The sequence below is a fragment of the Salvelinus sp. IW2-2015 genome, linkage group LG25 (genome assembly GCF_002910315.2).
Source record: "Salvelinus sp. IW2-2015 linkage group LG25, ASM291031v2, whole genome shotgun sequence".
Lineage (NCBI taxonomy): Eukaryota > Metazoa > Chordata > Actinopteri > Salmoniformes > Salmonidae > Salvelinus > Salvelinus sp. IW2-2015.
The window spans coordinates 23,135,424-23,160,636 of NC_036865.1; the positions used below are offsets into that span (position 1 = coordinate 23,135,424).

The 25,213-nt window shown below is 41.7% G+C and overlaps 1 pseudogene; it reads left to right on the forward strand.

Annotated features, from left to right (window-relative positions):
• The window catches only part of LOC111951758 (small ribosomal subunit protein uS5m-like), a 108,901-nt pseudogene that overhangs the window by 36,057 nt on the left and 47,631 nt on the right, over positions 1-25,213 (forward strand).

Sequence of the window (25,213 nt, forward strand, 5' to 3'; positions counted from 1 at the left end):
TCTGGAGTACTTTAAATGAAATTCTAGTCAAGAAAGCAAACTTGGCTCCATCTTTCATTGAGGCAGATGGCTTTTCATAACAAAACCCTTGATATTGCCAACCACTTTATAAAATTTTTTGTTGACAAGATTAGCAAACAATATAAAAAAATGTCAACAACTCTCAATTGTTTTGCGAACAGCAGCACTGCTTTTCAAAGAAAGTACCTCATCTTGAGATAGGRTATTGCCAAGAGGAGTACATCGGCCATCACCGTGAGTAGTAGCCTACGGCTTCATGTTTATCATTAGGTGAGTTAGTGTGCCACTGGAAATTGTATTTAGTTGCCGACTGTAGGATATATATATAAATATATATTAAAATATATATATGTATATACAGTATATATATAAGTATGTGGACACCCCTTATAATTAGTGGATTTGTCTATTTCAGCCACACCTGTTGCTGACAGGTGTATAAAATCGAGCACATAGCCATGAAATCTCCATAGACAAACATTGGCAGTAGAATGGCCTTACTGAAGAGCTCAGTGACTTTCAACATGGCACCGTCATAAGACGCCACCTTTCCTACAAATCAGTTTGTAAAATTTCTGTCCTGCTAGAGCTGTCCCGGTCAACTGTAAACACTGTTATTGTGAAGTGGAAACATCTAGGAGCAACAACGACTCAGCCGTGAAGTAGTAGGCCACACAATCTCCCAGAACGGGACCTCCAAATGCTGAAGCGCATAACGCGTAAAAATCTTCTGTCCTCTGTTGCAACACTCACTACCGAGTTCCAAACTCCCTCTTGAAGCAACATCAGCACAATAACTGTTAGTTGGGAGCTTCATGAAATGGGTTTCCATGGCTGAGCAGCCTCACACAAGCCTAAGATTGCCATGCGCAATGCCAAGCGTCGGCTGGAGTGGTGTAAAGATCACCACCACTGGACTCTGGAGCAGTGGAAACGCGTTCTCTGGAGTGATGAATCACACTTCACCATCTGGCAGTCCGACGGACGAATCTAAGTTTGGCGGGCTGCCAGGAGAACACTACCTGCCCCAGTGCATAGTGCCAACTGTAAAGTTTGGTGGAGGAGGAATAAGGGTCTGGGGCTGTTTTTCATGGTTCGTTCTAGGCCCCTTAGTTCCAGTGAAGGGAAATCTTAACACTACAGCATACAATGACATACATCTTGACTGGTCTACAAGCAAATCCCCGGGGCCTATGATTTCTTATTCCAGCTCTGTGTGTGTGTGACTCATCCCATTCCCATAACAGACACACACAACATGTAAATGAAAAAAACAACAACATGTAATTGAAAATCATAAGTTGCAGACAAAAACCCACATGAAGACAAATGAGCGAGAAAGACAGAGTTTAAAACGACCTAGTCATACTTTCCCCAACATATCCTTAATGGACGTTTTTGTTATGAGTAGATGACATTACATTAAAAAATGATCTCCCCATCTCCCCATGTCCTCAAGCAACACAATGTCAACAGCATGTTCCAAGTCATAAGCTATATAATATCAGATCATCGTCACAGCATGGTAATAAATGACTTTAGTCACACAGTTCAAAAACCGTCAGTCAGTGGCTCTCTAACTGTCCCAGGCTAATTATTAACTGTGTTAACCCAGCCCATGTTTATCTCATTTTGAATTATTAACCTGCTTTAATTATTCAACAGGCGTAATACGTCCTGAATGTGCGCTAATGAATAATGAAMTGACGATAATTTAAAAGCACATTTTCTGGGGAACGGTAACTGCCTGTCTGGCAGCCTATAAATAGGAGCTGCCATTTTAGAGACAGAGCGATGGGTCCAAGCCAGGGCGAGGTCACTGTCTCTCCACTGATAATGATTTACATCATGTCTCCCTGGATACATTTATTATAGTTAGCCCCCATCACATCCAACAGACAGACCGTTAGATAACCGCATGAGCACAGTAATGAAAGGAAGTTTTCTCACTCTATTTCTCTCTCCATTATGTCACTATTCATGAAAATGGTTAAGAAAGATAAATTCCACAGTTTCCTCAGGATTATAATGGAATGAATAATTCATGGGCAGTCAGGGAGAAATTCCAGAATGCTTTTAGCTTGCAGTTACCGTGGATGCAGCTCTTCAGAAGTAATTACGGCCAGGTTAGCTGCTGAATGGGAGATAGCAGTTTACTTAATCAATCGTACCGGCTTTAGTACATCAGATCTGCCATTTCCCTGGGCACAGATGTCAGTTCAATGTTAAGTTTGGATTTACATTTGGTTCAGTTGTCAAACTAATGTTCAATCAACAAAACATTTCACCATATCATTGGATTTAGGTTAAAAGTTGGGTGAAAAAAAGATGAACTGCCCTTATGTTGATTTTAGAAATTCCAATTKGTTTTCCACGTTGATTCAACGTCATCACGTAGATTTTGGGGGTTGAAATTACGTGGAAACAATGTTTTGCCCAATGGGATCAATTAGTCTAGTGTGGTCTGGCTCGGTTTGCTCCAATTTGCTCTACTGTGTCTGTTTTGTGGTAATATTTTCTAACTATTACACAACTGAGAAAAACAGACCAAATATAACTTCAGACAACTCTACATTCAGTACCAGTCAAAAGTATGGACACATCTACTCATTCAAGGGTTTTTCTTTATTTTTACTATTTTCTACATTGTACTGTAGAATAACAGTGAAGACATCAAAACTATGAAATAACACATATGGAATCATGTAGTTACCAATAAAAGTGTTAAACAAATCAAAATATATTTATTATTTGAGATTCTTCAAAGTAGCCACCCTTTGCCTTGATGACAGCTTTGCACACTCTTGGTATTCTCTCAACCAGCTTCATGAGTTAGTCACCTGGAATGCATTTCAATTAGCAGGTGTGCCTTGTTAAAAGTTKATTTGTTGAATTTCTTTCCTTCTTAATGTGTTTGAGCCAATCAGTTGTGTTATGACAAGGTAGGGGTAGTATACGGAAGATAGCCCTATTTGGTAAAAGACCAAGTTCATATTATGGCAAGAACAGCTCAAATAAGTAAAGAGACAGTCCATTATTACTTTAACACACGAAGGTCTGTCAATCTGGAAAATTCCAAGAACTTTTAAAGTTTCAAGTGCAGTTTCAGTGCAAAAACCATCAAGCGCTATGATGAAACTGGCTCTCATGAGGACCGCCACAGGAAAGGAAGACCCAGAGTTACCTCTGCTGCAGAGGATAAGTTCATTAATTGTACCTCAGATTGCAGCACAAATAAATGCTTCACGGAGTTCAAGTAACAGACACATCTCAACATCAACTGCGTGAATCAGGCCTTCATGGTCGATTGCTGCAAAGAAACCACTAATGGCACTATCATTTGTTTTTCAACAGGACAATGACTCAACACACCTCCAGGCTGTGTAAAGACTATTTGACCAAGAAGGAGAGTGATGGAGTGCAACATCAGATGACCTGGCCTCCACAATCACCCGACCTCAACCCAATTGAGATGGTTTGGAATGAGTTGAACCGCAGAATGAAAGAAAAGCAGCCAACAAGTGCTCAGCATACRCAGCAACACTTTTTTGGTTACTACATGATTCCATATWTGTTATTTCATAGTTTTGATGTCTTCACTGTTATTCTACAATGTAGAAAATAGTAAAAATAAAGAAAAACCCTTGAATGAGTAGGTGTGTCCAATCTTTTGACTGGTACTGTATTTGCAGTTGCAAAATATATTATAATTTTGTCACCAAATCCAGGCTTCTAAAAAAGAATGTTCAAGTGAGGTTTGAGAGGAGCTGATCCTAGATTAACTCCTCCTGGAGCAGGTACTACTGTTGAGTCCATCACCATTTAGCCATGTCAAAGAGTTATGAGGGGGGGGATAATAATCTGGACAGAGAAGTGTGGAGAAACATGTCATCATTCATTCATTTTTCCTTTAACTTGTGAATGTGTAAAGTGAACGAATAAGTTAACTCATCTACCCTCTTGAGGCTGTGTTTTTTAATTTGCATGGAGACTATCTTTTAAGTATTATGTACATGTATTTTTCATGTGTTCCCATGTGTTGCGATCTTTTCTCTGAAGCCTAATCTTTTAGCTCAGGAAGATGCCCGGGAGGGTTTCACTGAACCCTCACAACAACAAGGCATAGAAATCAGTGCCAAGGTTTTTAAAACAACTAATGTGTGAGGTCAGGTTAAAGGTCAACGTTAAAGGCTACATTACACTTGCTATTGTGATCAAAGGTCAAGTAGATCACACGTCCATCTCCACCTGGCCAGTGATGATGACCGTATTTGCTCTATGTGTAGTTGTTGCTGACTCACCAGGAGAGGTACAGAACAAAAATATACCCAAACACCAGGAGAGGTATAGAACAAAAATATACCCAAACACCAGGAGAGGTATAGAACAAAAAATATACCCAAACAACCAGGAGAGGTACTAGAACAAAAATATAACCAACCACCCAGGAGTATAGAACAAAAAATAACCCAAACACCAGGAGAGGTATAGAACAAAAATATACCCAAACACCAGGAGAGGTATAGAACAAAAATATACCCAAACACCAGGAGAGCTGTTCCATTCCATTACACGCACAGTCCCTCAATTCATCCAGCACATTACAGCCTTGTCCTTTTAATTCAGCCATTTGAAAAGAGCCATACTTACTCAATAAAACCATAAAACCTTGACTGTGACTCCTGCTCGTCTATGCCAAAATCAAACACAGTCCACTCATGAATTCATATACCTGCATAAAGAGATCACAATTGAGACATGTCCTTTAGCTCAGAGGTAAAAGTGAATCATTGCTTGACTAATATCTAATGACTAATGTCTGTTTGTCCCCATCAGCGCTGACTGCCCAGACATCAATGATTATTTGATGCTCTATAGCCTTCATACTCAACTGGCGGACAGCAGGACCGGATCCGGACCCAGAACGGGGTAAATACGGACTGCAGGTCCCCCCCCAAAACTTGGTCGGGCTTTGACCCCTGGTATCATATAAACACACATAAGACATGYAAGAATGCATAGAATTGCAGGAAATTAGCTTTAATAGAGCAACATTTTCTCTCCGCCAACAAGAGGGGTGTGAACAGTTTGGTGTTGCATGGGTTGTGAGGTGGGGGTTTGTTACTAAGCTCATAAATGACATTATTCATCCAGACCTTTGCCACCTAGAACATTTGTGTAACTGGACCTTCTAAAATAGTACTTGAATACCCCTGCTTGATAGGTTTGAATGGATTGTTTGTTGTGTCTGATGGATTCTCTATTTCTCTGTGTTCATATGCCTCTTCTCCAAAGACTCTGTACAGTATATCGCTGTGTTTATATGCCTCTTCTCCAAAGACTGTACAGTATATCTCTGTGTTCAAATGCCTCTTCTTCCAAGACTATACAGTATATCTCTGTGTTCATATGCCTCTTCTCCCAAGACTCTGTATGTCTCTATGCCAAATTGTATCTCTGGCCTCTCTGTGTCCCTGTTGTCCATGGCTCTCTACAAGTCTGTCTGGTCTTAGAACATAAAGAGTATCATCATGTTCCAGGTCTGTGTCTGTCTGTTTGTTCTCTCTGGGTGTCGTATGTTCTCTCTGGGTTCTGTTTGTTCTCTCTGGGTGTCTGTATGTTCTCTCTGGGTGTCTGTTTGTTCTTCTCGGGTGTCTGTTTGTTCTCCTGGGTGTCTGTTTGTTCTCTCTGGGTGTCTGTATGTTCTCTCTGGGTGTCTGTTTGTTCTCTCTGGGTGTCTGTATGTTCTCTCTGGGTGTCTGTATGTTCTCTCTGGGTGTTTTTCTCTCTGGTGTCTGTATGTCTCTCTGGGTGTCTGTATGTTCTCTCTGGGTGTCTGTATGTTCTCTCTGGGTGTCTGTATGTTCTCTCTGGGTGTTCTGTTTGTTCTCTCTGGGTGTCTATATGTTCTCTCTGGGTGTCTGTATGTTCTCTCTGGGTGTCTGTATGTTCTCTCTGGTGTCTGTATGTTCTCTCTGGGTGTCTGTATGTTCTCTCTGGGTTGTCTTATGTTCTCTATGGGTGTCTGTATGTTCTCTCTGGGTGTCTGTATGTTCTCTCTGGGTGTCTGTTTGTTCTCTCGGGTGTCATATGTTCTCTCTGGGTGTCTGTATGTTCTCTCTGGGTGTCTGTATGTTCTCTCTTGGGTGTCTGTATGTTCTCTCTGGGTGTCTGTTTGTTCTCTCTGGGTGTCTATATGTTCTCTCTGGTGTCTGTTTGTTCTCTCTGGGTGTCTGTATGTTCTCTCTGGGTGTCTGTATGTTCTCTCTGGGTGTCTGTTTGTTCTCTCTGGGTGTTATATGTTCTCTCTGGTGTCTGTTTTGTTCTCTCTGGGTGTCTATATGTTCTCTCTGGTTCGTGTCTGTATGTTCTCTCTGGGTCTGTATGTTCTCTCTGGGTGTCTGTATGTTCTCTCGGGTGTCATGTTCTCTCTGGGTGTCTGTATGTTCTCTCTGGGTGTCTGTTTGTTCTCTCTGTCTGTGTTTCTCGGTGTCTGTTGTTCTCTCGGGTCTGTTGTTCTCTCTGGGTGTCTGTTGTTTCTCTCTGGGTGTCTGTTTGTTCTCTCTGGTGTCTGTATGTTCTCTCTGGTGTCTGTATTTCTCTCTGGGTGTCTGTATGTTCTCTCTGGGTGTCTGTATGTTCTCTCTGGGTTCTTATGTTCTCTCTGGGTGTCTGTATGTTCTCTCTGGTGTCTGTATGTTCTCTCTGGGTGTCTGTATGTTCTCTCTGGGTGTCTGTATGTTCTCTCTGGGTGTCTGTATGTTCTCTCTGGTGTCTGTATGTTCTCTCTGGTGTCTGTATGTTCTCCTGGTATGTCTAGTTCTCTCTGGGTGTCTGTTTGTTCTCTCTGGGTGTCTGTTTGTTCTCTCTGGGTGTCTGTTTGTTCTCTCTGGGTGTCTGTTTTTCTCTCTGGGTGTCTGTTTGTTCTCTCTGGTGTCTGTTTGTTCTCTCTGGTGTCTGTTTTTCTCTCTGGTGTCTGTTTGTTCTCTCTGGGTGTCTGTTTTTCTCCTGGGTGTCTGTTTCTCTCTGTGTCTGTTGTTCTCTCTGGTGCTGTTTGTTCTCTTGGGTGTCTGTTTGTTCTCTCTGGTGTCTGTATGTTCTCTCTGGGGTCTGTTTTTCTCTGGCTGTTGTTCTCTCTGGTGTGCTATATGTTCTCTCTGGGTGTCTGTTTTTCTCTCTGGGTGTCTATATGTTCTCTCTGGGTGTCTGTATGTTCTCTCGGTGTCTGTATGTTCTCTCTGGGTGTCTGTGTTCTCTCTGGGTGTCTATATGGTCTCTCTGGGTCTGTGTTCTCTCGTGGTGTCTGTTTGTTCTCTCTGGGTGTCTGTTTGTCTCTCTGGGTGTCTGTTTTTCTCTCTGGTGTCTGTTTGTTCTCTCTGGGGCTGTTGTTCTCCTGGGTGTCTGTTTGTTCTCTCTGGGTGTCTGTATGTTCTCTCTGGGTGTCTGTATGTTCTCTCTGGGTGTCTGTATGTTCTCTCTGGTGTCTGTATGTTCTCCTGGTGTCTGTATTTCTCTCTGGTGTCTGTATGTTCTCTCTGGTGTCTGTATGTTCTCTCTGGGTGTCTGTATGTTCTCTCTGGGTCTGTATGTTCTCTCTGGGTGTCTGTATTTCTCTCTGGTGTCTGTATGTTCTCCTGGTGCTGTATGTTCTCTTGGTGTCTGTATGTTCTCTCTGGTGTCTGTTTGTTCTCTCTGGGTGTCTGTTTGTTCTCTCTGGTGTCTGTTTGTTCTCTCTGGTTGTCTGTTTGTTCTCTCTGCTGTCTTTTGTTCTCTCTGTTTGTTCCTCTGGGTGTCTGTTTGTTCTCTCTGGGTGTCTGTTTGTTCTCTCTGGGTGTCTGTTTGTGTCTCTCTGGGTGTCTGTTTGTTCTCTCTGGTGTCTGTTTGTTCTCTCTGGTGTCTGTTTTTCTCTTCTGGGTGTCTGTTTGTTCTCTCTGGGTGTCGTGTATTTCGTCTCTGGTGTCTTTGTTCTCCTCTGGCTGTCTGTTTGTTCTGCTCTGGTGTCTTGTTGTCTCTCTGGGTGTCTGTATGTTCTCTCTGGTGTCTGTTTGTTCTCTCTGGGTGTCTGTTGTTCTCTCATGGTGTCTGTATGTTCTCTCTGGGTGTTTCTATATGTTTCTCTCTGGGTGTCTGTTTGTTTTCTCTCTGGGTGTCTGTTTTTCTCTCGGTGTCTATATGTTCTCTCTGGTGTCCTTTTGTTCTCTCTGGTGTCTGTTTGTTCTCTCTGGGTGTCTATATGTTCTCTCGGGTGTCTGTATTTCTCTTGGTGTCTATATGTTCTCTCTGGGTGTCTGTAATGTTCTCTCTGGGTGTCTAGATGTTCTCTCTGGGTTCGTATGTTCTCTCTGGGTGTCTTATTGTTCTCTCTGGGTGTCTGATGTCTCTTCTGGGTGTCTGTATGTTCTCTCTGGGTGTTTGTATGTTCTCTCTGGGTGTCTATATTTCTCTCTGGTGTCTGTATGTTCTCTCTGTCTGTTATGTCTCTCTCTGGGTGTCTATATGTTCTCTCTGGGTTTCTATATGTTTCTCGTTCTTTGTTCTCTCTGGGTCTGTATGTTTCTCTCCTGGGTGTCTGTATGTTCTCTCTCTGAGTCGTTGTCTGTATGTTCTCTCTGGTGTCTATGTTCTCTCTGGGTGTCCTTATATGTTCTCTCTGGTGTCTGTATGTTCTCTCTGATTGTCTATATTTCTCGTCCGGTTTGTCTATATGTTCTCTTCTGGGCTGTCTGTTGTGTTCTCTGCTGGGTGTCTTAATATGTTCTCTCTGGGTGTCTGTATGTTCTCTCTGGGTGTCTGTATGTTCTCTCTGGGTGTCTAGATGTTCTCTCTGGGTGTCTGTTTGTTCTCTCTGGATCTGTTCCTCCTCTACCTCCCTCTGTTTTCTGTCGGTCCTCTCTCAGGATCTTTCTTTTTATACATCTGTTCCTCCTCTACCTCCCTCTGTTTTCTGTCGGTCCTKTCTCTGGGTGTTTCTCTGTAGGTCAACTCTGCTCCTGTTTCATTCATCTCCAGTTAGTCTGCTGTCGTTTCTGATCCTTCTGCTGTTCTTACAGCCTCGGTCACCTTCCCTGCTCGGCCTGTCAGCCTCCTAACAGCACATTCAAGTTCCTTCCTGTCATTACCCTATCATGCTATATCTCTCATTCTCCCTCATTCCCTCTTTCCCATCTCTCTTTTTCAACCTTTCATTCCCTATTCTCATCCCTTTTTCTCATTACCTCTCCATCACTTTATCCCATGTAGCTTTTCTCCCAACCTCGCCGTCCTTGGTCTGACTATATGTCTCATTCTGCCCCGCAGGGACATTCAAATGCCTATCTTAATAAAGAATCCTTATTAATATATAMTTTTTCTTTGTCAATCGCTCCGACGATGTGATTCGCCCCCAGCACTTTAATCAGTGACAATGTTGCTCTCATCTGATGAAGTATTGAAGCCATTTCAAATATGCTTACTACATGCAAACAATTGACCCGTCTTCCTATTCCCCATCTCCCTTGTAATTAACACTGTGGTGTTCAATGGGATGTCTCTCTTTTGGAAAAGACTAAGTTTGCCTCCAACTCTGCTCACTTCATTAATATTAAATCGTTTTTCACAATCAATATTTCATCTGACAGAGTTGGTTCAATTATTTATCGGTCATGTGTGATTTTTATCAAACCTTTTGGTGTTAAATTATGAAGAAATTACTCTTGAAAGGCCAAAAGGCCATCATGTAAGCTTTAATAAAAATAAGTGACATGAGCAAGAGCATTGTGCTCGTTTGTCTTTTCTTAGTAAGTAATCACATTGTTCCCATGCACCTGCAATGAGATAACTCAGATGTTCAAGTGCTTTTTTCCCCATTTTAAATGATGAAGAAATCAAAGAGAATCACTATTTAATTGCATTCTGTTATGGTTATTAGGCTCTCGGGTTTGATCCTGTGCTGTTGGAGTTAACGGAAGTTCTGACTTTTGACCGGGAAGTTTCACTTGAACGACTCTCCATTATAAGTGAATGGGAAACTCAGAGAAAATGTTGTTACACGAGTTCTGACAATTCACCACTTTTCAACCAAAAGATGAAAACAAAACAGTTTTTGACCATTCCAAACTCATCAATGTGGATAATGTAGATGTCACGTGTGCTCCCTCTCCAGCCTCTAGGTCACATGGCTGCTCGTTATGGCGCACACCTGTCACCTTGTTACACGCATTATGACACTCACCTGGACTCCATCACCTTCTTGATTACCTGCCCTATATACAGTATGTCACTCCCTTCGGTTCCTTCCCCAGGCATCATTGTTTCTGTTTCTTGTCTGTGCATTGTTACTGTTTCTTGTTTTGTATTATGTCCCGTTTATTTATTAAAACACTCACTCCCTGAACTTGCTGCCCGGCTATCAGCGCACATCGTTACAGTAGAATGTAGATAGTTTGACCATATTCTAAATGTTAAGCAAGCTAGCTAACTTTATTAGCAACGTCAGCTAGCTTATCTAGCGATCTAAAATCGTATTGGTTGAAGAATTGTTCCAACTTCTAAAGCACTTGAACACAATCCTGTCAGACATAAGACTTCCAACAAGCACGTGAATGTCCCATCACTCATCAATTATTATTCCTATTATGATCGGCTGAGACGGCGCTTTCATTTAGAACAAAACAAAAGGGTTACCCTCAAACAGAAACATGGCTGTGTTTACACAAGCAGCCCAACGCTGATCTTTTTTCCACTAATTGGCCTTTTGACCAATCATCAGATKTTTTTACATCAGCTCTTTTTCAGAGCTGATCTYATTGGCCAAAATAKCATTTTGTAAAAATAAATATCAGAATTGGGCTGCCTGTGTATGCTTTCTTCATCACTAATATATTTCATGGCTGTTTCAGGGACATCAAAACAATAGCAGAAAATTGGCCAGTGGACCTGCCAACACTTTGTTTCATGTTTAGCCAAGCCCTAATGTGACAACCTCCAATTTCACTATTGCTGGACTATCACTTTAGTTCAATTTAGCCTTTGTGTTTCCAGCTAACAAAGTACACAGACTAATTTTCCTCTAAATGGAACTGGATACACTGAGTTAGTAAGTCTCTTTGGTCGTGTTCCCAGAAAAGCCATTATTTCATATCAATAATCTTAAATAAAAACTCTGGGGCTGAATGGCTAGGCAGCAATTTCCCTGGCGAGGAAAACAGCATATGCCTGACAGTCAACATTGCTCACAGCAGCGCAGTGTGAGGAACACTGATAACCCCAAAGCAGGGAAAATTCATCCAAAATGAATAGACTGTCCTTATGGAATGTCAGCAGTTGACACTTTACTGTAATGAAAAGTGCATCCTAGGTGTGCTTTCATTTGTGTCCTGATGAACTGGTTCCCCAAATAAAATGTATGATATACAATGGTCTGTTGAGAAGAGGAACCGGGTGATTTGATAGAGATGCTTCTTGCACTATTGGTCAGGAACACTGATGCTCCAAATTGCACCTGTGGACTATCTTGAATGCTATTGTGTCACTATTGATGTTTTCTCCCTCCTTCCCCCTCTCTATTTTCTCCCTTCTCACCACTCTCTTTTCTCCCTCCTCCCCTCTCTCTCTTTCTCTTTTCTCTTTTCCTCCCCCTATTTCTCTCTTTTCTCAACCCCCCCTCTCTCCCTTTCTCCCCCCCTCTCTTTCTCCCCCCTCCCCTCTCTTTTCTCCCTCCTCCCCTCTCTCTTTCTCCCCCCTCTCTCTCTTTTTCTTTCTCCCCTCCTTCCCTCTCTCTCCTCAGTGCTGCCAGAGTCAGTGGCTTGGTCCAGTGCTGCATGGTGCCAACAGGGATGCATCGATCCCTGTCAGGTTGTGCCCAGAGTGACCTCACTAAATCGACTTCTCCAGGTGGCTTTGGAGATTACAGGCTGACATCAATCAGCGTGGGGGCTGGAGGCTTGCTCCCCATCAACCCCTTCAGGGTCCCCTAAGGGTCTCTTCAGGAAATGCCTGGCCTGGACAATAGATCTGGACTAGATATGGATAAGAGGAATGGGGACTCTCTGTGTGTGTGTGTGTGTGTGTGTGTGTGTGTGGTGTTGGTGTGTGTGTGTGTGTGTGTGTGTGTGTGTGTGTGTGTGTGTGTGTGTGGTGTGTGTGTGTGGTGTGTGTTGTGTGTGTTGTTGTGTGTGTGTGTGTGTGTGTGTGGGTGTGTTGTGTGGGTGTGTGTGTGTGTGGTGTGTTGTGTGTGTGTGTGTGGTGTGTGTGTGTGTGTGTGTGTGTGTGTGTGTGTGTGTGTGTGTGTGTGCTAAGCAGAAGTTGTTTTAACTCACCTCAGTTAGTCAGTTATTTGTGTAGAAGCCCTCTGAGTGTGCAACTTCTCTTGATAACAGTATCACACTACAGCACAGCAGTTACTCCTCCCATACAAAATAACTTGATACCATTACCTTCATTATCCCACAGAAAAGGAATATAATGCTGCCACATTTATACTGAATGCAATTGCGACACACACTGTTGATATTTTCCCTCGCCACGCGCCAATTACAGCTGAGTCCTCTGGCGGGAGTGATGGGTGACCCGCCACACACAAAACCACTTCCTGTGGCTGAGGGCCCAGCTGGTAGCCTGAGGGAGGGTAATTATACAGAGCACGGTGAATTGAGACTGATTATGGAAGCGTCTGTCACAGACCAGAGGAACAGGCATGGAGATCTGAGTAAAAAGAGCATGCAGTTCTACTGGACCGAAGCTTGAAGAGGGGTCAGACAGAGCGGGTGAAGTGATAGGGTTATCCCTCTTGTAAGAGAAGAGTCATTACAGTGTCACTACAATGTCTTTACAGTGGTGTGTCATTACAATGTAATATTGCCAATGCTCCAGGACATATGAATGGACAAGGTTAATTTTCTAGTAGCGATATGTCACACTTGATTAACATCAAGAGATACTCTGTGGAGTCAGTATAATTTACAGAGGAAAGTTATCCCTTCTATCACCTGAATATAGCATGGATTGAGAAACACACAGCTATTTGTTCCTTTAGATACTTAATGGATTATGGTTATGCAACACCTGAATCATTATGATAAGACATACTGTAGCTCTCCTGCCTCCTACACTGCCCCATACTAGTGCTGCAGCTACACTCATGTCTAACACAGTAAACACTCATATTTACACTGAGAAAAGGGCTGTAAATTATGCAGAAAAGTCTCAGAGTCATTTGTAATCAAACCCCAAGGAGAGCGAATAARAGTAGAACCGGACAGATGTTTGTCACATGTACAACGTAATTGCCATATTCGAAACCTGTAGATTTTGAAATGTATTTTAAGCTTGAACTCTGCTCGTTTCACTGACAGTGGGAGAGGGACCTTCCAGAATCTTTWTAATTTGTTTCCTGTCTCCTGTCATATTTCCTGACAGCTTCAGCACCCTCACTTTTCCATGTTCAGTGCATTGCTGCTGGGAGTCATTTCCGAAGCTGCAGCATACATGGCGGCTATCACAGATATGAGAGACATGATCTGTAACAGGGTATTCTGGTCTAGAGGCCTTTTTTTTTTCACAGTTCCTTGCCTTCTGCAGCTGTGAGAAGTCTCATGAAATGCTGAAACATATTGTAATAGAACACACAGTGGCAATAAGCATAGCATGAGCCTTGCTCTTTAAGTTGAACCTGTGAATACATTCAACAGAAACAGGCATCAGAAATCAAGCTAATTTAACAGACAGAAAATGCATTTGTATTTCACACAGAATAGCTGGGTTATATGCCACGCCACCCAATACTTCTTAACCAGTCACCCATATAGCCTAATACCAGGATCTGAGGTCCAGGTCATGTGAAGCCTACATGGTTATAATTTAAACACTTTACTTCATTATAGCTTTAATTACATTGAACATAGCTTTCATATGAATCATATTTACCTGTACGTTATCCATAATGTAATGTTATTAGTTTTCCAAATTAAACAAAATCTTATTTTTGAATCGGCACATCTCAGTCTACTTGTTGTGCTGTTCAGGACCTTTCATAACTTCAAGATGGCGCCGTCCGTACGGATGGGCTGTGCCCTCCGGATTACACTGGGAGGTTAATATATTTCCCAAATTATACGTTTTAACCATGAATATGTAATTGGGTTGCATACTGAACCATGTAGTCTGTTTTGAAGGACAAAGGCTGCACGCTATGCTATAGCTAATGCTAACTTCTCAGCTTTCTCAGCTTGTCAGATTTAGTGAGACACTCCGCAAGCTAACTATTTAAGATCACCATTCCATCAGAAATAATCACTTATCGATAATAATCTCTTATCGGCATGTACGTTGCTCAACAAATCCGTTCTTATCTTTCGTTTACATGTCTATCTTGATGAATGCCTAGCTCTGGTCCATCGCYTGAAGACAATCCGTTGTCCCCGTGCTCTGTCGCTTTCCATGTCCATTTTTGGAGGATTTCTTGACTGCGTACCAAGAACTCCTAACGCCTCATGTCAACTAGATGCATCAAACTCTTTGCATTCCAGCGGAAGTCAATCATTTTCAATGGAACAGGCCGCAACGCTTCAGCACTAGGCTGCAGAGGGTGCATTCTGTGTACCACATGCGTTAAATATTTTTAACTCGTGCATTGTTTTACTGTTTTTTTAACCTTTATTTAACTAGGCAAGAAAAAAGTGGAGCACGTGCTTCAAATCAAATTTTATTGGTCACGTACACATGGTTAGCAGATGTTGATGCGAGTGTAGCGAAATGCTTGTGCCTCTAGTTCCGACAGTGCAGTAATATCTAACAACAGTTCCACAACAACTATCTAATAAACACAAATCTAAGTAAAGGGATGGAATAAGAATATATACATATAAATATATGGATGAGCGATGACCGAGCGGCACAGGAAAGAGGCAATAGATGGTATAAAAATACAGTATATACATATGAGATGAGTAATGCAAGATATGTAAACATTACTAAAGTGGCATTATTAAAGTGACTAGTGTTCCATTTATTAAAGTGGCCAGTGATTTTGAGTCTGTATGTAGGCAGCATCCTCTCTGTGTTAGTGACGGCTGTTTAACAGTCTGATGACTTTGAGATAGAAGCTGTTTTTCAGTCTCTCGGTCCCAGCTCTGATGCACCTGTACTGACCTCACCTTCTGGATGGTAGCGGGGTGAACAGGCATTGGCTCAGGTGGTTGTTGTCCTTGATGATCTTTTTGGCCTTCCTGTGACAACGGGTGCTGTAGGTGTCCTGTACAGAAAATGTGGGCTAGACATCCGGAAAACAAAGCGCGGCATAACTCTGGCCAAAGGCTATGCAACACCCAAGGACGTACAGTACCAGTCAAAAGTTTGGACACACCTACTCATTCAAGGGTTTTTTATTCTACATTGTAGAATAATAGTGAAGACATCAAACCTATGAAATAACACATATGGAATCATGTAGTAGCCAAAAAAGAAAGTGTTAAACAAATCAAAATATATTTTAGATTCTTCAAAGTAGCCACCTTTTGCCTTGATGACAGCTTTGCAKACTCTTGGTATTCTCTCAACCAGCTTCATTCTCTCAACCAACTTCTCTGCGCTACGGATCCCTTTAGCGGGATCATTTTCCTAAACAACTGCTGAATTGCAGGGCGCAAAATATTACCAAAACACAGCTTAGCTTGTTGTTAATCCACCTATCGTGTCAGATTTTGAAAATATGCTTTGCAGCGAAAGCAATCCAAGCTTTTGTGAGTGTATCAATCAATGCTACAACAGCTAGCCCCAAATTAGCATGGTCACGAAAGTCAGAAAAGCAATAAAATGAATCGCTTACCTTTGATAATCTTCGGATGTTTGCACTCACGAGACTCCAGTTACACAATAAATGTTATTTTGTTCGATAAATATTACTTTTATAACAAAAGAACGCCATTTGGGTTGCGAGTTATGTTCAGAAAACTACAGCCTCATTCCGGTCCTGAAAGGCAGAAGAAAATTTCAAATGTATCAGATTCAAATATAATTACAAAAAATATTTATAATCATGCAATCACAAGTGAAATATACCAAAACACAGTTTAGCTTGTTGTTAATCCACCTATCGTGTCAGATTGTGAAAATATGCTTTGCAGCGAAAGCAATCCAAGCTTTTGTGAGTATATCAATCAATGCTACAATAGCTAGCCCCAAATTAGCATGGTCACGAAAGTCAGAAAAGCAATAAAATTAATCGCTTACCTTTGATAATCTTCGGATGTTTGCACTCACGAGACTCCCAGTTACACAACAAATGTTATTTTTGTTCGATAAATATTACTTTTATAACAAAAGAACGCCATTTGGGTTGCGCGTTATGTTCAGAAAACCAAAGCCTCGTTCCGTTCGARGAAAATTCCAAAAAGTGTTCGTAAAAACATGTCAAATGTTTTTTATAATCAATCCTCAGGTTGTTTTTAACAAACATAATCGATAATAATTCAACCGAACCGTAACCTATTCAATAAAAGAGAGAAAGAAAATGGAGAGCTACCCCTCTCGCGCGCAGGAACTAATCAGAGGACACCTGACTACTTTTGAAAAATCTCGCTCATTTTTCAAAATAAAAGCCTGAAACTATGTCTAAAGCCTGGTCCTTAACTTCTTTCGGATCAGTGGGACGGTAGCGTCCCACCTCGACAACATCCGGTGAAATTGCAGAGCGCCAAATTCAAATTAAATTACTATAAATATTTAACTTTCATAAAATCACAAGTGCAATACATCAAAATAAAGCTTAACTTGTTGTTAATCCAGRCGCCGTGTCAGATTTCAAAAAGGCTTTACGGCAAAAGCAAACCATGTGAATATCTGAGGACAGCGCCCCGCATACCAACACATGAAAAACATATTTCAACCAGGCAGGTGCGACACAAAAGTCAGAAATAACGATATATTTCATGCCTTACCTTTGAAGATCTTCTTCTGTTGGCACTCCAAAATGTCCCATAAACATCACAAATGGTCCGTTTGTTCGATAAATTCCCTCTTTATATCCCCAAAATGTCCATTTATTTGGCGCGTTTGATTCAGAAATACACCGGTTCCAACTCTCCCAACATGACTACAAAGTATCTAATAAGTTACCTGTAAACTTGGTCGAAACATTTCAAACAACTTTCCTAATCCAACCTTAGAAACGTAAATAATCGATKAAATTTAAGGAAGAATATACTGTGCTCAATAGCGGATAAAAACAACGTGGAGCGAGCTCCAGTTCACGCGCGCCACACAGAGTCCACTTGGCTTGACACTCACAATGAACAGCCCTACTTCTTCATTTCTCAAAAGAAAAACATCAACCAATTTCTAAAGACTGTTGACATCTAGTGGAAGCCATAGGAACTGCAACCAGGTTCCTCATAAATATAGTTTCCCATAGAAAGCCAATTGAAAACACAGTGACCTCAATTTTTTTRCCCCTGGAATATTTGTCCTCGGGGTTTCGCCTGACAAATAAGTTCTGTTATACTCACAGACACAGACATTTTAACAGTTTTAGAAACTTTAGAGTGTTTTCTATCTAAATCGACCAATTATATGCATATCCTAGCTTCTGGGCCTGAGAAACAGGCAGTTTACTTTGGGCACGCTTTTCATCCGGACGTGAAAATACTGCCCCCTATCCTGGAGAAGTTAAAGTTGGTTGCCATCTGCCATATAAAATCCACAGAAGAGGAATGAGGAGAGAGAACTAACTATACTGAGCAAAAACATAAATGRAACAATTTCAAAGATTTTACTGAGTTACAGTTCATATAAGTAAATCAGTCAATTGAAATAAATAAATTAGGCTCTAATCTATGGATTTCATATGACTGGGAATACAGATATGCATCTGTTGGTCACAGATCGTGGATCAGAAAACCCGTCAGTATCTGGTGTATCCACCATTCCCTCATGCTGTTGATTGTGGCCTGTGGAATGTTGTCCCACTCTTCAATGGCTGTGCAAAGTTGCTGGATATTGGCGGGAACTGGAACACGCTGTTGTACACGTTGGTCCAGAGCATCCCAAACATACTCAATAGGTGGCATGTCTGGTGAATTTGCAGGCCATGGAAGAACTGGGACATTTTCAGCTTCCAGGAATAGCGTCCCTTTTTATCTTAATTAGTTAATTGCCGGAGTAGAGAACACACAATTTTGTATAAAGATCCAGCAAAAAAAAAAGAAGGACCATATGCATTTTAGGTAAAATAATCCAATGTTTATCTCCCAGGACAAATTAGCTAGCAACAGAAAGCTAGCTAAATGTCCATGAATGTTTCGTGTGTTTTGACCTGTTCCCAAATGAATATAGTTGGTCCACAGTTGGTTATGATATTTTAACCTGCGTGTCATGAACGGTTCTGGTGTGGTTGGACAAAATCAACATGCACACGATGGTGGAGGCACTTTGGTCAGCATGTTAGTTTCTTTTGCGCAATGTTCTGGATCTGAGCACGGAGTTTCTAAACCCTGAGGCCAACCTCGCCATGACATTGCCTACAAGTGTGATCAGGGATTTCTTTTGGAGAAGCAGTTGTAGCCTATCTTCAAGGGAAATGTCAAACATTTTGAACTATTCATCATCTCCCAACATCAACATATGTGAAAATGGAGGGTTTTTATGTTTTGAAGTAAAAAATATAGAGGATAGAAGTGTTTCCAATGACATCATCAACCAATTAGTAGGCAATGCCAACTCCTAATTGGTTAAAATCACACGATGCACACCGATGATGTCATTGGACACACTTATCCTTCTCAATTTTTTTACTACAAAACCTAGAAAGTCGCAATTTTCACATGTTGCTGTTGAGGTGGTGCTGGAGATGATGAATATGAAGTTGAACATTTCTTTACATTTCCCTTTCATACTGTACTGTCTTTTGATCTGAGTACTTCACCAAACATGAACACGTTCGTGGCCATCTGATTGGTCCAGAAACCAATGCATTGGGCCAGAGACAGAACACACGTGGGTAATGCCAGAGAGGAAGAGGCAAAGGGAGAGGGATAACGGGCCCAAAATCTGTCTTCTCCAGCGGTTTTGTTTTCTCTCACCAAGCGAGGTGTTTTTGTATTTGACAGTCGAATTTTGTTAACAAAAAATGTAATGACTTATTTGCTACGTGTGGATTATTTGATTGAATGGAGTATTCTGAATGAGTAGGTTGTTATGAGTGTGCTGATATAAGTAGGACACGTGACATCCCGGCAACTTCAAGAAAAAACACTTTATATCAGAGTTGTCTGGTTGCCAAGGTCATGAACCCTGCCTATTTCTACAAAGGTGATCCAGAGTTTTTTTCCCTATGGTTGCACATTTAACATACTGGTAGACATTTGGTAAAACTGATTTAATTTTCCCTGCATTAAAGTCCTCTGGGTGAGCGTTTTCTTGTTTGCTTATGGTGGAATATAGCTCATTGAGTGCTGTCTTAGTGCCAGCCTCTGACTGTGGTGGTATGTAAACAGCTATGAAAAATACAGATGAAAACTCCCTAGGTAGATAGTGTGGTCTACAGCTTATCATAAGATACTCTACCTCAGGCGAGCAATAGCTCGAGACTTCCTTAGATATTGTGCACCAGCTGTTATTTACAAAAATACATAGTCCGCCGCCCCTTGTCTTACCAGACGCCGCTGTAATATCCTGCCGGTACAACGTATAACCAGCCAGCTATATCTTGATAGTGTCATCGTWCAGCCACGACTCCGTGAAGCAGAAGATATTACAGTTTTGAATGTCCCGTTGGTAGTTTAATATTGTGTGTAGTTCATCAATTTTATTCTCCAAAGATTGCACGTTTACTAGCAGAATGGAAGGAAGTGAGGGTTTATTCGATCGCCTTCGAATTCTCAAAAGGACGCCCGCCCTTTGGCCCCTTTTTCTCCGCCTCCTCTTCACGTAAATCACAGGGAGATGGGCCTGTTCCCGAGAAAGCAGTGTATCGCTCGCTTCGGGCTCATCAGACTCGTTAAAGGTAAAAAATGATTCTGCCTGTCCGTGTTGAGTAATCGCAGTCCTGATGTCTGAAGTTATTTTCGGTCATAAGAGACGGTAGATGCAACATTATGTACAAAATACGTTTTATTTTTATTTTTACTAAATACGCTAATAAATTAACAAAAAAACACAATCGGTTGGGGACACGTACAACGTCTGCCTTCTTCGGCGCCATTTTAATAAAAATAAATAATCAAAAATCAACAAATGTTTTTTAAATCTGGCCAATTTAGTGGATAATGTGGTTAAGCGGAGGTTAGAAAATTTGTCATTTGATACTCTGATTGGTTAGAGACAATCCAATTGCTGATGGCTTTGTTTTGTACAACACCCCTCATTCCTCGCATCACTACAGACGACTTCAATGAGTCTCAGACRAAAGTATGTAGCGAACAACAGAGCAGCGGAAGAATTTAGTGTGAGTCGTCAGGCCCCCATTTTGTTTTGCTAAATTATGAAATAAATTGCAAATTAAGTCATATAATCTAAATCTTTAACTCACCAAAGTAAAGACGTTGAGTGCTGGGTAACCTTTCTTTGTATGCACAGGGTGTAATTTCTCCAAAATACTAAATGAATGACTATCCAAAGAATTAGGAATTAGAATACTTAATAATTATAGTAGGATCTCTATGCGACCAGACTCTTTGGCCCATGCATATCTAAGGACCAGACGTTTGCGTGGACTAGAGCTAGTTTGGCGGTATACAAAGTGCTCAAAAGTCGTTGACACCCAAAAACAAAATAAAGAAGATTGGCTAATTCGTAGCTGTTCTAGGTCATTTTAATGTGCAGTAAATGGCATTCCCTGTCTGTGCTGTGTTTCAGGGGTAGCGCCACTTCGGACAGTGTGGGGCGCCCTGCCTCTCTCACCTGGTCAGACCCACTGGCTCTCTACGGACCCCTGCTGCCCCTGCTACCTGGATACAAACCAGACATAGCAGCTTCTTCAACAAGCGTAAATACTGGTGTTCCCGAACTCTGAAGAGTTGATAGAGTACCTATATTAAAGCATATCTATTKTTTTCATATTAATTCATTGTCATTATCAGCCAAGCTCATATGTCAATGCTTATTTTCTTATCAACAGAACACACTTCCTTTCCACATTACTCTATCAAGTGAAGAAATGGTTTCATTCTAATATTAGCTCTGATACAGTATGTGCTCAACCCTCACTATAATGGTGCTGCTTTTCACAATGCGAATCATCCCCGACTCTGGTCTACGACTTGAACCTCTCGATACTGCCCCAGTATTACCAGAGACGGCACTATTTGGTATTTTATTAGGATCCCCATTAGCTGTGGCAAAAGCAGCAGCTAKTCTTCCTAATCTTCCAGAAGCTAATGTTCCTGTTACTAAACATGAAACATAATACAGAATGACATAATACAGAACATCATTAAAAAAGAACAGCTCAAGGACAGAACTACATAKATTTTTTTAAAGTCACACGTAGCCTACATATCCATGCATACACACAAACTATCTAGGTCAAATAGGGGAGAGGCATTGTGCCACGAGGTGTTGCTTTATCTGTTTTTTGAAACCAGGTTTGCAGTTTATTTCTGCAGTATGAGACGGAAGGATGTTCTGTGCACTATAATATAGACCAGGGATGGCAACCCCCCCCCCCCCAACAAGAAATACTGCGATGCACAATAAATAATTGCAACATGTATATTCTACTATCTGACGCTAACAGTAAGCTGTGACCCGAGACTGAGTTCCGGAAATTGATCGCAGGCCTGCAAAGGCAGTTGCCCATCCCTGACATAGACATAACTACTTGAGCATTTGAATAGGAGACTAAAAAAAGGACCGAGCTCGCCATTGAGACTTAATCACAGGTGGGAACCTGTCAAACGGAGAGCTTCCATGGTGTGTGTCTGTCAGCTCAACTCAGCACAGCACAGGCAGGCAGACCACTCTCTCTTTCAGCTTCTTCTCGAGATAATACCCATGCTTCATCTGTCACCACCAGCTCAGTCTCAGCCATGCAAGAAAAACAACACACCCAACGTCTGATTTATTAACCTGCCACCTTCAGTTGACACTCTCTCAGCATAATATTATATATTTATACATACTCAAGACAAGTTGCAACTTAATTGCATGTGCATCTCCAGACTTATTATTGGAAATTATATGCCTCTTAAATAGTTGGGAAACTGCTTTGGTGTGTATTATTTCAGCATACTTTTTAAAGTTTTGCTGGCAAATGATTCTTTAGCAATGGGTTTTCAAAAACTGACTGACATCCTGTTGAAGTTGTTTGGGAAGACTTCTTTAGTTAGTTTTTGATAGGAAAAGGTACACTTTTCCAAGAGATGTCGAATGTCAGAATTGTCACTAGATTCTATGTTAAGTGTGTGACTTTAGCACATAAGGAAGGCTAAGACTAACTGATGTGATGCATGTACTACACTGAACAAAAATAATAACGCAACAAGCAACAATTCTAAGATTTTACTGAGTTACAGTTCATATAAGATATAGTCAATTGAAATAAATACATTGGTCCCAATCTATGGATTCACATGACTGGGAATACAGATACGTATACATCTGTTGGTTACAGATACCTTAAGAAAATGGTAGGGCGTAGATCAGAAAAACCAGTCAATGCCCAATGAGTATGGAGGCCATGGAAGAAGGGGACATTATCAGCTTCCAGAATTGTGTACAGATCCTTGCGACATGGGGCTTGGCATCATCATGCTGAAACATGAGATGATGGTGGTGGATAAATGGCACGACAATGGGCCTAAGGATCTCGTCACGGTATCTCTGTGCATTCAAATTTCCATCAATAAAAATGATGTTTTTGTTGTCCGTAGCTTATTCATGCCATACATAAACCCATCGCCACCATGGGGCACTCGTTGTCACAACGTTGACATCAGTAGACTGGGGCCCGTGTGGCTCAGTTGGTAGAGCATGGTGCTTGCAACGCCAGGGGTGGTGGTTCATTCCAACGGGGGGACCAGGATGAATATGTATAACTTTCCAATTTGTAAGTCGCTCTGGATAAGAGCGTCTGCTAAATGAATAAAGTAAAGTTAAAGACTGCTCGCCCACACACGCCGTCTGCCATCTGCCCGGTACAGTTGAAACTGGGATTCTTCCGTGATGAGCACATTTCTCCAGCGTGCCAGTGACAATCGAAGGTGAGCATTCGGCCCACTGAAGTCTGTTACGATGCCAAACTGCAGTCAGGTCAAGACCCTGGTGAGGGCGCCGAGCATGCAGATGAGCTTCCCTGGTTTCTGACAGTTTATGCAAAAAGTCTTCGGTTCGGCAAACCCACAGTTTCATCAGCTGTCCGGGTGGCTGGTCTCAGACGATCCCGCAGGTGAAGAAGCGGGATGTGGAGGTCCTGGGCTGGTGTGGTTACACGTGGTCTGCTGTTGTGAGGCCGGTTGGACGTACTTCTAAATTCTCTGAAACAACGTCGGAGGCGGCTTATGGTAGAGAAATTAACATTCTCTGCCAACAGCTCTGCGGACATTTCTGCAGTCAGCATGCCAATTACACACTCCCTCAACTTGAGACATCTGTGGCATTGTGTTGTGACAACTGCATATTTTAGTGGCCTTTTATTGTCCCCAGCACAAGGTGCACCTTGATTAAACAGCATAATGATCATGCTGTTTAATCAGCTTCTTGATATGCTACACCTGTTAGGTGAATGGATTATCTTGGCAAAGGAGAAATGCTCACTAACAGGGATTAAACAAATTTGTAAAGAACATTTGAGAGGAAATAAGCTTTTTGTGTATATGGAACATTTCTGGGATCTTTTTTTATTTCAGCTCATGAAACATGAAACCAACACTTTACGTGTTGCGTTTTATATTTTTGTTCAGTGTAATGTGAAAGATTAGTGAAATGAATGGGCCAAGTGAAACTCGGTTGTCTCTCTGCCTGACGCCAAATGTTCTAATAGCTGGTCATGGCAGCCTAGCCCAGGATTATTACTACTGCTAATGAAAGAGATGCTGGGCCGCCTGACTGACTCGCTGATTGATTGACTGACTGGCTGGCTGATTGGCTGGCTGACTGGTGGCACAGCAGATGCTGCTGCTGAATCTAATGAATGTGTCAGACATGTCTGATATGAGCATCTGAGTGGCTAGCTTCACTGACTGGGCGTGTACAGGGAGTCGAGAGAGAACAGAAAACAGGGTCCCTGTGCTTGTACACGGTGTCCATGTAAGACATTTTGTGAAAATGCCATGCTCTGTTAGATCACCGAGTGATGAATTTTTTAAGACTAATTTGTGTTCTAAAGGCTCTTTTGCCCGAGGGCTTGTTTCTTTTGAAGATAATATTTTCACTAGGTCATGACAAATTGTTGGAGATGAGCTGGAATCTTTGTTTTAGTTTTATACTCACTCAGAACTCTGTTCAGACCTCTATTCAGACCTCTGTTCAGAACTCTGTTCAGACCTCTGTTCAGACCTCTGTTCAGACCTCTGTTCAGACCTCTGTTCAGAACTCCGTGTTCAGACCTCTGTTCAGACCTCTGTTCAGAACTCTGTTCAGACCTCTGTTCAGACCTCTGTTCAGACCTCTGTTCAGACCTCTAATCAGAACTCTGTTCAGACCTGTGTTCAGACCTCTGTTCAGACCTCTGTTCAGAACTCTGTTCAGACCTCTGTTCAGACCTCTGTTCAGAACTCTGTTCGGACCTCTGTTCAGAATTCATGTTTGATTGTATTTTGTCTGTGAACAAACTGTTTAGATATGCAGTACGCCTGTTTACTGCTTTAGTTTGTGTCCAATTTGAAGACTTCTAGCACAGAAGTCTCATAGCCATGAGCAAAGTAAGGCAAAACAAAGTTTGTGTACTGTAGGAGAGGGAAGCGTGGCTTGTTACTCTTTTCATGCCTTTCAACTTTTTTGTGTGCCTCATTCCTTTTGTGACATGACTGGCATCTGTTGTAGCGTGGTTGTGCCAATCTATAMGAGAGATGGAGGGAAGGGCTGAAGGTTGGGGGGGGTGTACAGGCCTAAAGGAGACTGTGGAAGCGTTCTAAGCTGCTAGCATATGTTACACAGTTTTTTGATTGACCAGTATTATTGCTCTAGAATGGATTAATTTCAACACTGTCTATAGTATCTACAGTACCTTTAAGAATGTTTTCACACCCCTTGACTTTTTCCACATTTTGTTGTGTTACAGCTT